Source organism: Varanus komodoensis, unplaced genomic scaffold, assembly GCF_004798865.1.
Source record: "Varanus komodoensis strain SLA01 unplaced genomic scaffold, ASM479886v1 scaffold7_3, whole genome shotgun sequence".
Lineage (NCBI taxonomy): Eukaryota > Metazoa > Chordata > Lepidosauria > Squamata > Varanidae > Varanus > Varanus komodoensis.
In genome coordinates this window covers 18886161-18907432 of record NW_025336480.1, presented here as the reverse complement: position 1 = coordinate 18907432, position 21272 = coordinate 18886161, and the positions used below count along the sequence as shown (strand labels likewise).

Below are 21272 nucleotides of genomic sequence, written 5' to 3'. Positions count from 1 at the left end.
TGGGCATAGGTGTTAGCCCGTGATGTTTCTTACAGTTCAGATGTGGAAGTACCCCTTGTGGAGAAGGTTAGAGTTTCATCAGGAATGGTTTCCTTTGAGCATATATCCTGTATTTATTCCTTGAGTAAGCAGGTTGATTTAACTATGAAAGAACTGGATTTAATTAAGAAATTTCTGGCAGCGTGTTATGGTCTACTAACTACTATGGATGAACTCTAGATGAAAATTGAGAATCCAGTGGCTGTACATATAAAAAAAGAAGCTATGAATGATAAGTCAGGCTCTAATGTAGGCCAGAAAAAAGGTGTCAACAGTTTAGCAAAGGAAGGACAGTTGAATTGGAAGGCTGCAGAAAAAGAGTAAAAATCTTGGACTCATAGCCAAAAAAGACTCAGAAGTATAAGAAAATGAATTTTTGTAAGCTTTTAAAGCTACTAGATGACTCCCCCCATTGCATCACATTCACAAGACATAATTTAAGTTCCTTGGCAATATTCCCTCACTGTCATGCTAGGTATAAAGTCCTTAACACAAAATCCAGTGCAGATTGGAATTATGCCAAAAACAGACCCAAAATGGGATCTGGTTTTAAACTATCAGAAGCTAGCCTTTTTAAATTTTCATAAGTCTAAAGGTGTTCTTTCCCAGGCAAAAATGACCAAACTGAAGCTGTCATAGTTTGGACACATCATGAGAAGGCAAGTCTCGTGGGAGAAGACAATCATGCTAAGGAAAGTTGAAGGCAGAAGATGAAAGGGAAAGCCAAATATGAGATGGACTGAATCCATAAAGGAAGCCACAGCCTTGAATTTGGAAGAGCTGAAAGGGGCTGTCATGGACAGCTGTCATAATAGGCCTATTGACAATTAAGTTACATAATCACCGTGGCACAGTTTCTTTTCTTCACTTTGAAACCCTTTAATGGTCTCTTCCTGGGACAGTTTTCCCTAATAATATGGATTTCTTGATGATCTTCCCATGTTCTCAGTAGGGGCCTATTAATTAATTGTACTTAATTACTTTCAGAAAGTCCCTGGGAGGATATGCTTTCTGCAGAATGTTTATAGAAATCCTGACCGCTGGTGCCCTGTTCCTGCAACAACCTTTACTTCTATAAATCATCATGAGAGAGCTCCTTGCAGAGTAAATGTTGTGGGCCCAATTCATAAGAGATGATTGAAGAATGATCCAAAAGTTTAGACCAGTTAGTTTGCTTAGGGTTATTTTAAAATTGTATTCTAAATATTTATTACATGGATAGAGTCCTGGATTGCTGAAAATTCAGACATTGCTGAGGATCAGGCTAGATTTGTGAAGGGCCAAATCTACATTGGAACAATGTTTTGTTTGCCATTAAAGTACACGCAAGAGGGTAGAAAAGAGTTATTTGTATCTCGTGTAGATTTTAGTTCTGCCTTTAACCTCATAGATAGGGAATGTTTAGAGGAAAAGATAGCTGCAACAGACATTGAGCAAAGATTGCTTTTTCCAGTACAAATGCTCCACTCCGATGCACTTCCCAGGATCAGACTTAGGGCAAATGGCCTGCTCTTAGAAAACATACCCACTGAAAGGGGGCACTGTCCCCTGACCCCCTCCCTTTTTAATTTCTACATTAATAGCATTGTTCAAGAGCTGAGTGGCCTGGAAGTTTTCCCAGTGTCAATTCTGGATGTCAGGCTCTTTGTTCTTTACTTTGTTGATGATATCATTATGATTTCTACTTCACTGATTGTAATGAGGAAACTACTGATTAAATTGTGTAAGTTCTATATAAAAGAGCACACACGTATAAATCATACAACAGAAGTGGTTACTTTGGGGAAGAAGTAAAATAACCATGCCTGGATATTGGATAACATGCACATTGAACAACAGCATAATTTAGATTGCTTGGGCTTGGGCTTAATGCCCAACTCTCATGGGTTCCTATTTACAGGGAAATCCTTCTACTCCATATACTCCCTGATGTGCTTTTTGAAACAACAAGGAGTGGGGTTGTTGAATCAGCACTTGAGGTATTTTCAAACAAAATGCTCCCAACAACTTGGAGCATACAGAAATAGAGGGATATGCAAACGTGCCTGTCCTAGAGATGGTCCAGAGCTCCTTCATGAGATTCCTGCTCCCCATCCCCAGGGTGCACCCATTCCGTTCTTATGGGCGGAAATGGGAATATTCTCTACAGAATGCTCATGCTGCTCTTGCCCTGATTGGCTGGAGTGGTCCTGTATGAATGTCTCATGCTTGCTGAAAAAATGTTTTCTAGGACAGCTTCCAGAACTGCAAACCTCAGCCCAAAGGTCCTGGGCAAACTCTTCAAGATCTATTTTATGTACTTATAGCATCAGTACAGAAGTTCTGCCTTCCACTTGTTCAAACATTTGTTTAAAGAAAGGATCCGTGTATACTTTCAGCACCAGGACATGTGCTCTATTAAACAAATTCTGTTTTCAAATTGGGATCCATTATGTAAAACCATATTTTATTTGGAGCATTACTTTTAAGTACGCTTTGTTGCTCCTTTACAGAAGATATTTCACAGCCTTATGTTTCTATTGCATGCCCGCTGCCTGTTTGGGTGGGAGATTTCACAATACCCCAACTCACCAACAACTCCGGATCTGTGAAGCTGAGGATACTGAACCCTATTTACTCTGCTGCCCATTGTATGCATACCCAAGGTATAGGTTTCTCCACTACAGTTCCAGTTCTTTCTTAAATAGGCCTTTGCTGGACCAGAGTTGCTTGTAGGCCATGATGGCTTCTTTCTCTCAAAGTCAGCAATTTAGACTGTACTCCCAAATGTTTAGGGTATTTCCAGGCCATGCAGAAAAAGGACATTTGACCCACTTAGGCCAAGACTTCCTCCTTAATACAACAGTTTGAAAATAGGTTATTGTTATACCTAACATGTATAGTTAGACTATGACATTTACCTCATACTCAGGGACAGGATTCTAGCCAGAGGAGGCCAAGCCATATATGGGATGCAATGTCAGGATAGGGTGGGGTGCAGGATTCCACCACTGGAGTTAGACCTGGACTAGTGGAGAAGTGACTTTTACTAACAGCTAAGCACAATAATGGATGTTCGTGGGATGCAAGCCTTTGTGCCTGTGTGTGTTGCATTTGATCGCACTGACATGCTACACCCTGCAGTCGTGTGTACAGAGAGGCTGACTATTTGCTGGAAAAGTCTAGGGCCCCAAACCCTCAGTGAGTTAGGAAACAGCTGTGTATTGACTAGAACCATATTTTTCTCCTCAGTGTTTAACTTCGCCTAAATATATAAATATTCTCAAGATTAATATGACAGAATCCAGGGGGATGAGAATGAGCAGCTTGTGAAGCAAGGCTCAGAAGAACCATCTAATATCCCAACTTTTTCTCAGCATATTCAGCTGTATTAATTGAGATCCATCATGATTAAAATAGAAGAATAGGAGAATGTGGGCACATCTCCACCCTAGAATGTCCTTCTTATCTCAAGTTCAGGCAGACTATTTGTGGTTACTCAGGGGTGGTGGAACATTCCTCTGTACTTCTATACGCACCAGGTGGCACTGGGTGTAGAACATAGGTGAGTCCCTCTTGTCCTGTGGGTGGGCTTCCCCAAGGCATGGATGCAGAACACTGAGCGAAGCAGATCAAGAACAGGCTCTAGGGTTCAAGCTAAAAGCTGTCAATAGTCCATTATTTAAAGCAGCTCCTGTGAAAGTTATTGAGAAATGATCAAGCTCAAAGTTCAAGTAGGATGTTTAGAATTAAAATGTTTAATTCCAGCACTAGCTTTGAATTAAAATGTTTAATTCCAGCACTAGCTTTGAATCTAGCTTTTAATTTCATATTATCATCCAATGAATTTAAATATATTATTACTTTGCCAAAATTGTGCTGTACCACTTCTTGCACATATGTTTGGCATGCGAGCATTCCTTCTTTCTCAAAATAAAGCTAGAATATTTCCATTTTTTCTTCTCCCATAAAGCACATGACAGCTACAATTCCCATAGGCTATTTTTGGAATAAATGGCTTCTAAGTAGCAGCAATATCAAATGTTCTGAAGTTACATAAATAATAGAAAAAGGATGTCTCTCTCTGTGGTTTATCAGCTGATTCAGGTTTAGTGGAAGGATACAAATCAGAGTCCATGGTCATTCATTTCAAGATCTTGTGACTACAGTAAAGTGTTTTAGTTACTAACTACCCCTCATAGGTTCAAGATTAAACCAAAGACCCTTTAAGCAGAGCCTTGTGGCTTCCTCAGACACGCCTAACTGCTGCTACAGAGACTCCTTTCATTGTATATTTCTTAGGAATAAGCTGCTTTTTTTTCAAGGAGGATATGCAGGAAGATCCACATCCATTCCAAAGGGGTCCATGATCATCTTGGCAGTTTCCTTTTGCTGATTTCAGGTTTAACTCACAGAACCCCCACTAGAGGAAAAGTGGGGGCAACTGTTGCAACTCTTCTCTCCTCCCTCTGCCTCCAAATCTGTCCTGGATCACTGGGGAATTTTTCTGAACAGTGGTAGAGGTGGGTTGCTGGGGTGGGGTGGGGTGGGGTGGGGTGGGGGCAGACTGCTGAAAATTGTCTTCCCATCTTTTGACTGGCAGCATCTTTTGTTGGATCCAAAGCTTTCCGTGAATGGTGGCAGTCCTTCCATATACAAAGATGTGGCAGTAAGCCCATGTTTTTCTTTACCTGTTATTCCATTTACTAAAATGAAAGGTTTCTTTTAGGCACCATTTTAGAATCATATATGGAAGGAAACTGAAGATCAACCAGGACAGCTTCTTGTTGGAATGCAGTGTGAGAGATTTATTTAGTGAGATTCACACTACATATGCCATTGCAAAGTATCACACAGATTATGGCATGTCCTGACCAAATAAGCTCCCTCACTTCAAAGGGGTCTGCACCAGGCAAAGACCAGCTCAGCAGAATTATCCAAGAGCCCCAGTCAGGGAGTGGAAGGGAGAGGGAAAGCCAAGTAATGTGCCTCTTTCCCCAGGCTGAGTGCTGTCAGGGTCTACAGCTGAGCTGAAAGGAGTAGAGAAGGTTTAATGTTGTTATCAACAGTATAATTAGTACACTCTTCTTCAGAGTGTACTAATCCACCAGGTGCTCTCCCACCCTGGCAACAAACAGGGGCAGAGCCCAGTGGAGCTTTTCATCTCAAGGGCCTCCAGAAGCAAAGTAGGATCATTCAACTGGCTTATATATGCACTAAGCTTGCCAGGGTGCAATCCAATGGCCACCTGCCATCGACTGGGGAACCGTAGCATTTTTCAGAACAGGAGCCCTGAGTTGCCTTGGCCTCAGTGCTCAGACGGGGAAGGCTTAGGCCCCTCCTCACTCCCTTACAGCCAGTGCAAAGGAACCGTGCTGGCTGCCACCTTCCTGAGGCTGCACCTGAGCCTGGGTGTGGGTGGGCGGGTGGGTGGGGGAAAAGCCACTTCGGGGGGCAGGGATGGGAGGAGGCTGGGGCTGCAGGGCTGCCCCAATTCCAGCTCGTGCCTTAGCTTCCTTCCCTGGCATGAAATCATTTTTAAATCATTTATTCGTTAAAATAAGTTTGGAGGCTGAAAAGCATCTGCTGCGAGGGCAATAGGATTGTTCCTTAAACCACAACAGCTGTAATCCTATGTCTGGTTTCTTGGGAGTAAACGCCATTTAGCTTGATGGCATTTTCTTTTGAGTAGACATGTACTGACATGCAGTGTTGCCTCAGCCCCTCAGAGCTACAGTTGATATTCCGATAATTGAGGGCCTGCCAAGAGTAAGGTCAAAGTGTACCTTTCCAATGGAGATCATTATTTGCAAAGCAAGGAACAAAGTCTTACCTTTTAGCCCTGTTTACTTAGAGGGCATAGTTCAATTCTTTTAACTCAGGATTATGGATTTTCCTTCTGAATGTGGACATGCTGAGAGTGAAAAAACAAAGCATACAAACATCCTTCCAGTTGAAGGGAACCAAGTGTATATGTTTGCCATCTTTTAGATGAAGTCAGAAAGTTGCCAAAGGTAAAAGAAGAAAAGGGGTGAAGTTTTTTCACCCTCAACCAATTCTTATTAATGCCAAGGAACAGTGTTGCATCTCTAGTTGCCAGCGTTAGGAAGTTCCTGTATAGATCAACCTACTGGATTGATGTACTTTTGCTAGAAGATATTCCAAGTCAGAGTCTGGGAGCCTGTTATACAAGTTTCCCTGTTTCTCCCTCTTTCCCACTCCGTTTCTATCAGTCCTAGTGCCCCCGCTGCACAGCACTGGTTAAGGAAATCAAAACCAAGAAGAAAAAAATAAGTGAGACACAAAAGGGACCACTGGAGGAAAATAGCAAGAAAAACGTCCCATTCTAATTCAAAGGACCCCCACATTTTGAACTAAATATATTTTTGAGATAAGGGCCACCTCAGTGGTGAGCTGAGACAAGGACTCACCTCAATGACTGGGTTCACACAATATGATAAAGTCTAGTGACTTATAAGCCAGGGGTGGTGAGTGATGTTGTCTGTTAACTATTTAGAAGTTGGGAACCCAGGAAGCTGGGAATGGGAACCCAAGAGTTCTTAAAGAATGGCCCTGTAATGCTGCCTCCCCAGGTAAACCTGTCTCACTCTGGGGAAGAACAGATGGCACAGAAGCCAAGGAAGTTGGCCGAACAGCAGTGCTCCAGCAGCCGCTACCTGGCTACAGTCTGGAGCATGAATGATCACCTGGGGCCAAAGGAGCTGAGTTAAGAGGGGAGCCCTGTGGGGCATAACCAGCAGCACCTGAACGATATGTTAGCCATTGTGATATGCCCTTGTAAGCCCCTTTTCAGGGGTGAAAGCCTGATTTCCTGTTCACACACAAGAACTGAAGAGGAAGAAAATGGGTAAAAGTTGGGATGCAAATTATTCCCCTGTTTGCCATAGCAAAAAATACACAGAGAGCACATCCTCCATAGAAGTTAATCAATTTTTTAAAAAGAACATTAATGGTACTAATGGATGGCTGGCGTGACATGGGAAGGTAACATTCCGACATCCATTGCTTTAAAAAGAGAACCACCCACAGATGGAACTTGGCACCAGTGAACACTGGCAGTTTCATCAAACTGCCTGTGACAGGCCCTCCACTGGGTAACAGCACGAAGGCCTGTGGCTGGCGAGGCCTGTGCCAAGCTGCAACACAACAGACATTGCTTCACAAAATACAGTGTCCCCATCTTTCACCTCATTTCTGGCCTTCACAGTGCTGCAGTGGTTTCAGACTTTCTAGGTATGGACAGAGAGTTATTTAGGACTCTTGTCCCACCACATCATGATACAGGGGAGGCTTGCTTTTGCATGTGGCATGTGCTTCAGAATTAAAGACATGGTTATTTGAATGCAGGTGGTTTCAGCTTGGAGGTCCTCCTTAGTTCTGGCACACCTGTTCAGAAATTGGGTGGGATTTAGCCAAAGGAAATCTTCTGTATGATATCAGTATTGAGGAACGATTCTATGCTTTACAGTAGTGATTGGACAGAACCACGTTCAACCCTACATTTGAATTGCATTGCCTCCCACCATTCTAGTTCATGATGCAGAGACTGGAAATTGCACTGAAGTGGCAAGAATGCAATGGATGAATTCTATTACTGAGATAGCAACACACACCCAGTTATTCTGCACATCTCTTCACTAGAGGCAAGCACATTCTCTGAATAACACTGTAAAATTACCAGCCTATATTCTTGGTAAGAACACAACCAGCTGCCCTATTCAGAGCTGGGCCATCAGTCTGTCTAGCCCAGCACTGTCTGTGCTGACCAGCAAGGACTCTGCAGAGTGCCAGCAAGGGCCTTTCCCAGCCTCCTCGGAGAGGACCCTGCGGCCTCCTGTGTGCAGCACTGGCACATGTGCCCCGTCACTGAGCTGTGGTCTCCTTGCAGTGATACATCCATATACTGTATTAACCCATCCTGGGGAACAAATTGGACTGTTTCCATCTTTCATATGATGAAAACACATCTACATGTCATAAACCATTGCTGAGCTGCTTGAAATTCCCCCTAACTGCTTTGAAACAGGTGTGGATTCACTGTTCGATCACTGGAACGCAAGTCAGATGAAATCTTACTGTGTTGCATGTTCTCCCTCCTTCCGTTTCTCTCCTTCCCTCTCTCGCCCCCCTCCCACAACTCAGCACCTGGGGTGCTGTCAGTTTCATTATGAAGTGGGTTATCCTGTTTCTGAGAAGCCTGAGAGTTTTGCTGTGAATAATCAGGAGTCGGCATGGTTAATATAGATCTCTCAGGAGCTTAATTTACCATTCTGATTTGCTTCACATTCAACTATGAAGAATTCCTGTAATACTCACATGGCAATCTGTACCCCTCTCAAGCTTGCAAATCTCCTTTTACAAGATGTTAAAAAAAGCTAACACTAACAACATTTCTGCATTTCCTCTTCTCAAAAAACATACAAACCTAATCTGCAGGCCAGATGTCATTCACATTCAGAGGTTAGCCAGCCTTGTACAGCAGGTAGGCATCAGTTGCCTCTTATGCATGGGAAAAGCACAGCCAAAGGTCAAACAGGGTCTTTGACAAGCAAAGGCAGAAGCCAACCCAGACTTCAGTCTCTTCGCCATACAGGTTACATTCTGGGCTAGCTCCATGACACAAAAGCCCACCATGCACGGGCTGACCCCAATCCTTGTTCAGTGGTTGTCATGTCAGTCATGTAAACACATCAGACCTGGGCTATACTAAGGTTAAAGTATCTTCACATAAGCCTAGAAAAGTCCATTGTCCATGCAAGGGTTTTATAACCCCCCACCCCATGGTCTAAATATCATTTAAATCTTTTAGTGCACTCAGGAGTACAACAAAATTTCATTGTATTTATATTGTTATTGCTATGTGTGTTGTTAAAGTGACATAGCACCCTGCCACCCTTCCCATGAGAACTGCTTTGCTGATTAAGAGACAAAAGCCTGCCCTAGCCTAACTTGACCTGCCTGCGGGGAGGGCCCACCAGGCAGGCGTGAAGGCAGCACCCTCTTCCTCTTTGTCGCAGCACCACATCCCAGAGGTAGACTGCCTCTGTCCATGGAGACTTGCACTGCTCACCACCCAGGGCCCATTCCTTACCCCTTCACCTCAGTGGCCAGGAGGGTGGTGTGGTGAAAGGAGGCCCTGGCTGTTTAATGCTAGGCAGGTGGAATTGCTGCCACCACCACCCCACCCACAACACCTTCTTCCCACCCTCACCCCAACCCTTCCCTTGCACATGCAGACTCCCCTTGGGCCCCCTCCCATTTCCTAGGCAACCAGGCTGCGTGGAAGGGCTCCTTGGCCAAAAGCTCATCTGCGTGCTTTTATTACAAGCACACATATGCAAATGTAAAAATGCAATGTTTGTTTTTCCTCCAGTCATGGAGCCCTAGCGACCTTTCGCGGACCCCTAGGCTTCAGGGGAACACTGGCTGAGAAAGGCTGTTTTGAGGCATTCTCTCCCCTCCTCTGCCCCCACCCCCATTCCAAAGGCACCCACTCTCCACACTGCAAAGAAGAGGCCTTGTGGCCTTGCCTGGCCACAACTCTGAGATGGGCCAGGTCCCTGGCAGCTGCCCTCAGTGGCCCCCTCTCCAAGACGAGCCCCAACAGCTAGGCCATTTCTTCGTCCCTGAACAGGCTCAAGGAAGGGTAAGGCCATTTCATTTCGGCCTGAACACCACATTCTGCTTTGAGGAATTTGAGTTCTCATCTTCCTGCCAGACTCGCCACTGGCCTTCTGACCAACAGTGCTATAGATTCAAATTCACCTCTTTTGGCCTACTTAGATAAAGAAAAGAAGATCCCTGCCACATAGGCATGCCTGGTGTAATTGAAGTTTTAATCAAGTGCAAAAAGGGCAAAGCAATCTGACAGACACGGTACTGAAACCACTTCCTGCCAGACCATCCTTTCCCCTCAAGGTTGTTGTGACAGGAATCCGCCATTACAAAGCTTTCAAAACTGAAATGTTCTACAGAAAACCAGAGTGCCGTGTTAAATTGACAAGATCATGTGGTGTGTGTGCTGCTTTAATTCCATTAATGTTCTTTAATGATTCAGTTAAGGTTTCGAGATGCCCTGTGTCTCAAAGACAGAACACTCTGGCCTCATGTAAAATAAAACAGACCTGCACCAGGCAACAGCAGGGGAGTACTGAATCTGTCAGAGATGCTCGCTCAGGAAGGGGGATGCTAAGAACCATCAGAGGGACCATATTCCTGACAAGCTCTCAACCAGCTTTGCTTTGTTCAAAGGGCAAAATACATCCCTTCGACTAGGTTTCCATCTGGGAGGTGAAAGAAGGTAACCATTCTGCTAAAGGTATTTTGTTTCTGTTCCCCCTATCCTTTTGCACTTTCTGCACCTGGCTGATGCACCAGATTTGGCCAGGTGCCATTTCCCTATGCAAGATGGTGTATCTCCTGCTGTCAGAAAGAAATTTTAAAAGGGCCTTCTTTGGGTATGTTAGCAACAGCAAGGATATAGCAAGGAGCAAGGAATGTATTAAGATATTTCTAACCAAATGAGTGCTCATGAAGTAGAAAAGGAAGAAATGTTGGTCACAAAGTCGCGTTCGACCCATCACGACCCCAAGGACAACATTCCTCCAGGCTCTCCTGTCCTCCACCATCCCCCGGAGCCCACTTAGAAAGAAATACCTTTTGCCAAAGTGGAATAGACAAGACAGAAACTTCTGTCCTTGTCAAAAATAGTAAGCTATGATCTACTTAGAAAGAAGAATATGGCACCATTCTGGCAGAAGTTAAAGCAGCATATATCTTTCACTATACCACTGGGGAACAGAAACTAAAAATGGAACAGACAAGAACCCACTCAGAGAAACCCACAGAGGTGCTTAACCGTAGTGCTGTTGAGCCAGAAATCGGCAACTTGGCCCCTTCCAGAAACTTTGTGCTGCAGCCCTCATCAGCACTAGCCAGCACAGCCCAAGGTCAAGTATTGCAGGAGATGGCTGTTCTTCTTGACCTTCCTTGTCTGCACCACAGTTAGTGGATGCCCAGAGAAGCCATCATCGTCCTCACCAGATTAAAATGGGAGGCAGATTCTAACCATTGCAATGATGCTCTTGAATGTCCAGATTTATACTGTATTTTCTTCCCAAATCAAACTTGTCTGCTCCCTGCCCAGTTTGTGCAACCATTTAGCTGAGAAAGATTTGCAGCTGACTTGAGTACCTCATTCTCCAAAGCTTTCTCACGTGCCACGGACATTTGAATGTGTGAGCAACCTCCTTGTTTTGACCTGGCACAATTCACACTTCCTCGCCACACTCTTCCTTCACCTACCCTCTTCCTTGCATGTTCATGTGAACCCTGTCATGTTCGCTCAGGGCAGTCCTTCCCTGGACATTGGGAGCTGGTGGCCAAGGCTGCACTCCAAACCCTCTGGTTAGTCAGTAAGGACCCAATGAGTAAGCATGCTTAGAACTGTTGCTAGTTTTGTCCTACTTTGTCTAAGAATTCAGTCAGTACCCATAAGATGCACACTCCTATCCTTCTGCAGTATATAATTCATAATTAACATATTAGCCATAATGTGTAGAAACAAAGGAGGCCTGGAACTCATGATGGTGCCGGACTTGTGCCTGGCCTACACCAGATTGCAGGGAAAGGTTTGCACAGCTGAACCAGTAAACCAACCAACCAACCACCATAAAAAAGGCCTCTTCATATAGAAAGCTGGCACAGAACCAGACTAAGTTAGAATGTCTTTCTTCCATTGGTTTGGTTTCTATGTAGAGACTTTGATTTAGATGAAGGATCATTCAGTCATGTGAGCTCTCACAAATGGCCTTACACCTGATAACTCAGACACAGATTTATCACCTCTCTCCTCAATGGACCAAAGGTTTATTCTGCTTAGACTGTTGCTCATCAGCTCTTCTTTACAGCAGCAGGCTGGAATATTGTCGATTCTCTGAGCCTTTCAGAAAAAGGCTGATTCCTTCTATTTCCAATTTTTGCACATGAGTGCTGTTGTTTATGTAGCAAAAATGACACCACCAATATACAAGAGGGGGTTGTCAGCTGACTTAAGAGAACATGAGGCTTGGAGAAGTATAAAAATATTTTTAGACACTAAGCAGGGAGGGATGCTCCCCCTGCCCCCCCCCCAAAAAAAGAAAAAAAAGAAAAAGAAAACAGTCCAAAAGACACTGGCCATGCTGGGTGACCAGATGGGAAGGGAAAGGTCACAGAGCAACTGGAGGAGGGCACAGCTGGCTGGAAGAGGAAACAGAACATTGTAACATTTGCATTGCTGGTTCCACTCGCCAGTTTTCTCTTTGCAGTGGAAGCAGCCTGAGGTGAGGTTCACCTTGCACTCTACAGCAATGTCTCATATTGGATGTGACCATGCACATTTTCATCGCTGTTTCTTTTCAAAGAAATGTGTGCAACTGAAGCATGGATTAATGGCTGTGCTGCAGCTCCTTCTGCATCATGACACTGACTTAGGCACTCTGGCTGGGAACGTGTTGCTGAATTGTGTGTTCCAAAACATATTTCAGAGCCAGCATAAAAGGTACCAACTTTAGGTTCATAAACAAGTGATAGCAAGGATGATCATTTCAGCCGTAACAGTCAAATTACATCTTACCTTCCATGGGTAACTCCTGCCACCTAAAATTTCCCCTTCGCATCTTTGGCTAGCATTTAGCTAAGCAGATGTACGAGAGCAACATGCTCAGTATTTCCCTTCCCCTTCCCCACATCATTGGCTGATGCTTGCTGTGGTGGCAGCGGGGAAGGCAAAGGCCAAGCAAGAGGATGTTAGGTTGCCTATGCTTCAAAGTACAGGTCATTGGGAACCACGGGAAGAGATGGCAATAGCTGAAATTAATTTGTTTAAAGTAAGATGCAGTTTGGTTTGTAGAAAGATTTGGGCTCTAGAAGGATCTGGCCTGGTAAGTTGAAGCATGACAATGTTGGCTATTTTCAGGCTAGCAACACAGTATAACTAGCCGGATCTGCAGATGTTTACACTTGAAATAATGGGATAGGAGTGGTATTGTACCTCAAAACAATGGTAGTTACCTAGGGCATGATCCTTCCTAATGTTAGTGATTTAGAGGATTGAGGTCATCAACTGCCTGCAGAAGCAAATCACAAAAGTGCATTTGATCTGGTGTTCTTTTAACATGTGAACACTGCAGGGCTCGGTACCAAACAGTCCCAGACAGAAGCAGGGCGGTCCACAATGCACACATGGACTGGCAGTATTTTTGGTTTAAGCACTATCTAGATGGAATTTCTATCCAATGACGTTTGGGGCTTGTATAGGTGATGTCATTCTGATTCTGTGAACCTACTGAATCTCCTCTTGAACCTGTTAAGAATTTTTTTATCTGTTTGCTGAGTTTAGGAGCAGGATGCAGGCACTTGAATCTGTAATATCATTTCCTATAGTTGTTTTCCTTCCAATCCCTCCTTCATATTCTCATCTAACCTCTCCAGCCAATCATACCATTGCCCCTTGCAGCTTTCTAAATGTATACTGCTTTGCTCCTTTACCCCGTAAAACCCGACTCTTCCCCAACATAGATCTTTTCCCATGCCCCCCCCATTCTGCTCTAATTTATTTCAGCCTTCCCACACCGAATGCCCTCCAGATCTTTTTGACTTTCCCTTCTATCAGTTTTAGTCAGCATGACCTGCAGCCAGAAATATGAGGAGCTGTGATATAAAACTTCTGGAGGCATGAGGTCTGCTTCACTTGATTGTCTTGCGCACTTGAACTTTCTTCAGATGGCTCTTTCTTCCTGGGAGCCGGTTAAATTGCTGCTAGGAAACCGAGGGGATAACATGGCAGCCTTTTAATCTCCAAACACTTCTTTGATGCTCCTCTGGGTTGTTGTCTGCAATGGCACTGAATTGTCAAACTAGAGCACCCGCTGCCTTTCCCCCTTAATTCACAAGGTTTCTGGGTCTGCCTCACAGAAGTGACACTTATGAAGAAGTAACCATTGTACTTGGGGTCTTGTGAGCCACTTCAGAGAAGACCTCTGACAATATGTAAAACAAGTGTTAGGGGAGGAGAAGCATTGCAAAGATAAGAGTCTTGCGCTGGAATAAGATCAAGAACGTCTCCTTTTGTGTGTTTTACCACTACCCTGTGCTTATTTCCTTTCATCCTTTATAGTTCATCAAAGGAAAGCTTTCCAGGAAACAGGAGAGCATAGCCTGATTTGGCCTTTGGGCCAAAAGAAGAGCAGAACTGACAATTAGCGATGAGAGAAACCAGCCATGTGAGAAATCAGATCATGTAAAAACAAAACAAACAAGCAAAGCCAGAGACAGCAAGCCAGCAAGCAACTGTGGTGGTAATTATCTGTGGATCACCTCAGAGTCAACCAGATAGGAACATTGCTTTGCAGATTTGCCCCTCCCCAGTCAAGCCCTGTCCTCATAGATTCAGAAAAATGAAGTACATTTTTAGAAATTCTCCCATGTATTTGGACTGGATACTTTCTCAGAGGATCAGGAACTGGAAGTAATTTCTTTCAAACCATCTATATACAGAAACTCACCACACTGATGAATTGGATGTTAATACCACCCCTGGTTTGTTTATTCATCATATTTGTATCCTGTTCTCTTTTTGGGAATTTCCTCATTTTTTTTCTTCTCCCCATTTTTATCCTGAGTGCTGTGTGAGATAGGTTAGAGGCTGCAACTGGGACCAGTTTACTGAATTGTAAGTTCAGTAAGACATCAGAGGATAAGGATGATGCAGAGGATGATCCAGAACAGAGGAAGTCTTGTTGACAGACTGATAAGTGAGCTCCAGTGCCACAGTCTATTCCAAGCACTTCCTTGTGATTCAGCCCTTGCCTAAGAGGCATGTTTTCCCTTTGCTTGCCTTTCTTGCACTTCCCCCTCAGTTGTGCAAGACAGCCCTGCAGTTCCAGGGCTGCAAGCCTTGCTACCCACTGCAGCTTTTGTGCTTCCTTGCACACACGCCTTTCCCCGGGGATCTTGCTGCTCTACAGGTAGCGCCTTTTGGGTCCTGTGGCCAAATCTGGACCTCCAGGGTTCCTCACCCCACCTCTACTCTGTTACCCCATCCACTGATCAGCAGCTGTCTTCCAAGTGGGTGAAGGTTTCCACCACATCCTAAAAGACTTAGTCACTGGCAGTAGGATCTTAATGGTAAAATATTCAGGCACTTTGGCACAGCTCCTTTCACTTTCTCCCCCATCTGGAATGCAGCAGCAGAGCATCTATCTCTCAAATGGAGTGCAGACCTTGAATTGAGAGAGGTCCTGCACCCCTCGTGCACCCAGCCTCACTCTGGAACTCAGATGCATCAAAAGGCCACAGAATTGCCACCAGGTACGTACACACACACACACAATAGGTGTGACATGAACAGATTTTTGAGGCTCCAGAGGGCAGGGGAAGGGTTAATACTGTAATTGAGGAAATGCTAGAAAAATCAGGTTCCTGTCCAGCTGGAATCTGGGACCATCGTCTCTGGGAGTCATCATCCTTCTCTTGCAAAGGGGGTGAGAACTATCAAATAAGGCCTCAAGGATGCTGGAGATAATAGGGATGACCGGCTGACAAGCGACACCTGGTATAAATGGCAGGCCCCAAGGACTGGGAGATGGGCCATCACCCCACAGGTCAGCTGACCTAGGCAAGGGGTGGGGGATAAAGTTCTCCACCCTTATATTTTATCCTTTCACTAAACTTGTTTGATCCCCAAGCTTGGTTTTTTCATGTGGTGAATCCAGTGACTGGTCCAGGCCTCTGGGACCATGGAGTTTCTGGGAGGGATTTTGCTCAGATGGCCAGTGGAATGGGGAAACCCTGATGGCTTTCCATGACAACAGTAAATACATTGTAAGTAGCAAACCAGCCATGGACCTAGTTAGATGGTTAGATGACAAAGGAATGAAGGAATTATTTGCATTGCTCTTCAGGGCTCAAGAAGTATGGATACACATGACTGAACCATTTTCCCCCAGAAGATATTTGAAGAACTGGGTAAAATAAAGGTGAAGTTCAAATTAAATTGCATTAAATATTAACAAGTCACTAGGTCTGGATGGTAAACACACAAGAATGTGACAAGAGATGTGACGTTGCTGTTCTCCTGAGAAAAATATTCAACTTGTCTCTTTTTATGAAGATTAGGAAGTAAACCAGATAATGCTGATTTTTAGAGAGTAGAAGTGAGTGGCTGCACATGTGTGAAATTAGTCATAGTGGTTAGGTCAACTGGTGGAAAAATTATTAAAGATAGAATTAGCATATAAAATAAGCCTTGTCAAGGAAGAATAAGCATGGCTTCTACAAAGAAAAGTCACGTTCCATGTTTTTCTGGAGACCTTGGACTACCAGTAAGAATACGCTTGGATGCGTTCTGTAAATGGAAGGGCTCCATTCATGGGAAATGGATTTTCAGGGTGCATTTTCTCCCCTTTGCACCCAATACACAGAAAGACTCCATCAAACATTTGCAGGAGCTAAATGAAACCTCCATGTTTCAAGAATAGCCGTTGAACACCAATTGCTGGCTGGAATGGGGATCTTGGGAAGAGTGGGCTGCAATTGTCATGTCTAGCCTCTGGATTACCTAGTAACTTCTTGGGTGGCTGCTGTGGGACCACAGGATGCTTGTTTAGGTTGGGCTTGGGTCTAATCCAGCAGGAGCTGTTCTGACATTCTTATGAGTGGTGAAGGGATACCACACAATTCAGCTACAGTGATCTTCCATTTTAGAGAGGGCTTAAAAGCTATAAAAGGCAGCCAGTTCTGGTCAAGTAATGCTATGTAGCTGAACAGGTTAAACTATGGGAAAGGCTTTCCACAAAACTGGTCCTCCTTCCTCTCAATTATATTGGTTCAGTTCTTTTGCATTGTTCTTCCATCCATCTCTTGGTGATAGTGAGCCTGACTAAATATTCAGCTTGGTATGACAACTGCTGCCATACTGATCTCAGGAAGACAGCTTTAATGGAATTTTAACAAGCAGAATTGAAATCCAATGAAACTGCAGCTCAGGCAAGCATTATCACAAGTTTTGTCTGGGACAAACTATCTCTTCTTGACTCTTATCATAGTGGGGTGAACAATTTGCACCCTTCCAGATATTTGGGCCTACAACTCCCATCAGACCGCACCATAGGCTATGCTGGCTAGGCCTGAGGGGACTTGCAAGCTCAAACATCAGGAGGGCTGCAGGCTGTCCTCCCCAATATGGATTATTGTCAGAAGCAGGCTGAGGTGGTTGCTTGCTTGCAAGATCTACATAAAGTTATGGCGATCAGAAAGAGTGGCTACTCACAAGCATCTACAGCTGGCCTATAGTTGTATAGGCCACACCCTGGCCTATAGTTTCAAGAGGTAATTTATGAGGCACAAATCTTGTGAGCAATACTGGACAGGCTTCTTCCATGAGGTACAGCAACCTAAAATTCTTAATCAGGGGCCATCACAGACGACAAGATACCTTGTAGGATCATCACAAGTTTCATCTATTCCAGCACGTATTTCCAAGAGTAACCAGCCGGATGTCTCCAGAAAATAGTAAACAGTACAGTATTTCCTGTTGGCTGCTGGAAGCTCTCTTCCTCCCTTTTTCCTCTCCAGCAGATTTAGAGACAATCTTAGAATCACAGTCTTTTATTTGAGCGTGATAGGTTGCAATCCACAAAAATCAAAGTCGCAGTCTCTTTGAGAAGTTGGAGTCACATCTGCCTATGTGAAGAGATGAATCCGAAATGAAACTTGCTCTCCTTCCCTCCCTTTCAGAAAAGCTTCTGACTCCACCCTCAGAATGGCTCCTGCTGATGAGGGCTAGCTGACGGGTATGTTGGACATACTTCAGCTGTCACCTTTTTATGGAGGCAAGGGACCCCTCCCCACAATACCAGTCTCCACCCTGCTCTGGTCTGAAATGACTTCCTGCTTTTCCAAGGCAGGCTGGTTCTGACTATTTTCACTTTGTGGCCTGAACTGAACAGAAAAATAACCTGCCCACATCTGCCCCTCCTTTTCCTCTTCTGAATCTGAAGAACAGATCTGGGGAGGCTGTTACTTGAAAGAGCTGACAGATCCCTCTCTACATTGGCTCTAACACCTTCTGTGTAGAAGCACAATGACTTCTGAGTGATCCTAGAAGAAGCCAGCTCTGATACGTGTGCTCGAAGGATCACATTTCTGTTTGATGCCTGTTTGGACCAATTGTTTAGAGTTATTTCTGTGTTCTCTCTCAGTGTATGTTGGTTTCTCAGGCCAAAACAGAAACATCTATATTTCCTTCTGCATTGTAAACCATAATTCTGCAAAAGAGAATCAGTTCCATGAGGCTTGCTGGAAATGAACAGTGTACTACTCAGAATCGTGCTATTGTCACTTGAAACCATCGCCTTAAAAGGCTTGCTCTATAAATGATCATAACATTTAGCTAAACTAAGCTACTCATTCTAAATATTTAAAACATACACTTACACAAAAATGCCTGGAAGTAGGAGGAAACAGAGGAAAGTTCAGGAAACGAGCAAGTGTGAATTTGGGGGATGGCACTGGAATTATCCATCAAGATGAAATGCTTTGGTGATTTGTATTAACAATCAAAGAGGTGCTTAGCATTCATTTCCTCGTCCCCCACCATAGAAACTGAATCTAAATTGCTTATTAAAACAGATCAGTGATAACAGAGCTATCTTCATACTTTTAATATACTCTTCTCAGAATCCTCTAAAGCTTTAGCAGATTACACTAGGCTAACAGAGGAAAATGGGAATGTTATGCTTCATAAAATAAAAATTAAAAATGTTTTAGGCAAATGGACAGAAAAGAAAATGTCATCTTTTAGGCAGAGCAAAATGTTTCAGAAGACTAAAAGAATAGTTCTCCTCCTCCTCAGCCAAGAAACTATGTTATAGCTGGAAAAATTATCCCCATGATCTGCTTCATGCCTGCATTTTAATCCACTGAAAATGAAAGATGGTGCATACAGTTCCAAGGTCAAAATCAGCCACACAGCAGCCCATGATAAAGTTGTTCCAGGGCCATTTCCATGCCTAATATGTTAGGAAAAAGAAGACATAAGGTAGCAATCAACTGGAAGCAATCCAAGGAAACAAGGCTGAGTTACTAGATGATTAAACCATGCGATGATTATAGGAATGGAAAACTTGACATGTTTGAGAAATAACAAAGCTGAAGATTACAGTGAGGTTTTGACTGTAAATTCTAAGCTTTAGATAAATACAGAAAAAAAATTAAGTGCCTAATCTTTTAGCACATAAATTATGTAGCAAGAGATATAGACTATATGAGCATAAATCAGAGGTAAATTATCTTAGTCAATACAGCTGTCAATGGAAACAGATTAAAGCAGATTATTTAAGACTGCCATGAATTGAGGTGGGAGAGAGTCTGGTTACAGGATAGAATAGCTTAACTGTATCACTGACTGAAGTCTGAGAGAACAGCTAAAACTGTAAAGTTATGTTATGCTAGCACTTTTCAAAAGTCAGAAGTTTCTTGTATAATCAGTGGGGTATTTAATACTGACAAGAGAACCATCAAATATAACACATGCATGTTAAATCAGTGTAATGTATTTTTCCTTAACAGCAACTATACTTTTCTATTAAACTGAATTACAAAGTTAATGGACTAAATTATAGCCTTCATAGGTTCTTAGGGCACCACCTGTATGAAACATCAAGTGCAGTTCAAGCCAGCTAGCAATTTTGTGGGTGACACATGTAGCATTTCACATATTTTGTATTTCCTTGTGCTGCCACGATTATTAAATTCCTAGAAGCAATGGGTGGATGAAAGCCATGACAGGCTAGGCATCAGTAGCAATGCTTGGGCACACACACATGGGTGCTCTCACACATTCAGCAAAGTAGAATTATTATGCCAAAACATGTTTCACTACATGTTTTAGTGGAAATTATCATCCATGCTATCCTGGAAGCAAAAGACCAATAGTCTTTCATGGTAGAGAATTTGGAACAAAGCCAAGCTTCCTGTTTTGTATACAGCGCAAAGCCACAGACAGCATTGATGCATGCTCTCTCCACCCCCACCCCCTCCACACACACACAGGGGGAAGAGACATAGAGAGGGTTCACATGTAAAGTAAAGCTTCTGGCTTCACCCAAGTTATTCCCAACTTTCTTCTTCTTGCCAGGAATCCTAGACAGCTTACAAGGTTCTCCTGCTCCTTATTTATCCTCACAACAAATACCCTGTAGGGGGGTTAGGCTGAGGGTCTGCGACTGGCTCAGTGTCACCCAGGGAGCTTCAGGTTAACTGGGGACTAGCCACGCTCGCGAGGTCTGCTCATGAGTCAGGGTGGGAACCATCAGTGATCCCTGCCCCCTGCCCCCATTGACCAGGGGAGATGAGCAGCAGGGAAACTTGGGCGCTCTATGGTCATCCCTGGGGAAAAAGGCTATATGAAAAAGAGGGGAAGCCTCGCTCTGTCTCTCAAAGGGCAGAATCAGAACAGCGACAATGTATGAGGGGTCTTCAAAAAGTTTCCACACTTTTTAAAATTCTATTTATTAAAACTTTTTAAAACAAATCACATCTCTTTTCTACATAGTCACCTGCCTTTGTGATGCATTTTTCTCAGCATTGTACCAACTTTGTAATGCCATCAGCAAAAATATATAATTTATTTATAAAATATGAAAGTGTAGAAACTTTTTGAAGACCCCTTGTATATTGCAGCATGGCCTCCACGTGGCGAGAAAGCGAAAGAGTGAGAGCAGGGCTTCCCCAACAGCCAATCTTTAGCAGGCAGCAAACAGGGCACTGTCCTTGGGTGATGCAGGTTCAACATGGGCTTCGGCACAAAGTTTTTTGGTGGGGGCAAGGTCAATTATTATCACAGCTTACTTTTTAATTTGTTTTAATATTATAATGTGGATCTTGCTGTATTCTACTGTAAACCACCCAGAGAGCCCTCTGGGCTAAGGGGTGGGATATACAAGATATAATTAAATACAGGATTGGAAAAGGTCAGTTTACATTCCAATTCCAAAGAAGGGCAATGCCAAAGAATGTTCAAACTACCGCACCATTGCACTCATTTCACATGCTAGCAAAGTTATGCTCAAAATCCTACAAGCTGGGCTGCAGCAGTATGTGGACTGAGAACTACCAGAAGTACAGGCAGGATTTCGAAGAGGCAGAGGAACTAGAGATCAAATTGCCAACATACGCTGGACCATGGAGAA

The 21272-nt window shown here is 43.7% G+C and overlaps 1 long non-coding RNA gene across 1 annotated transcript in view; it reads left to right on the top strand.

Moving 5' to 3' along the window:
- Positions 1-13720: 13720 nt before the first annotated feature.
- LOC123035713 overlaps positions 13721-21272 on the top strand; it is a 10925-nt gene continuing 3373 nt past the window's right edge. The window contains exons 1-2 of the long non-coding RNA XR_006417004.1: positions 13721-15390; positions 15984-16058. This is a non-coding gene — a long non-coding RNA (uncharacterized LOC123035713). The remainder of the gene's footprint in view (positions 15391-15983; positions 16059-21272) is intronic.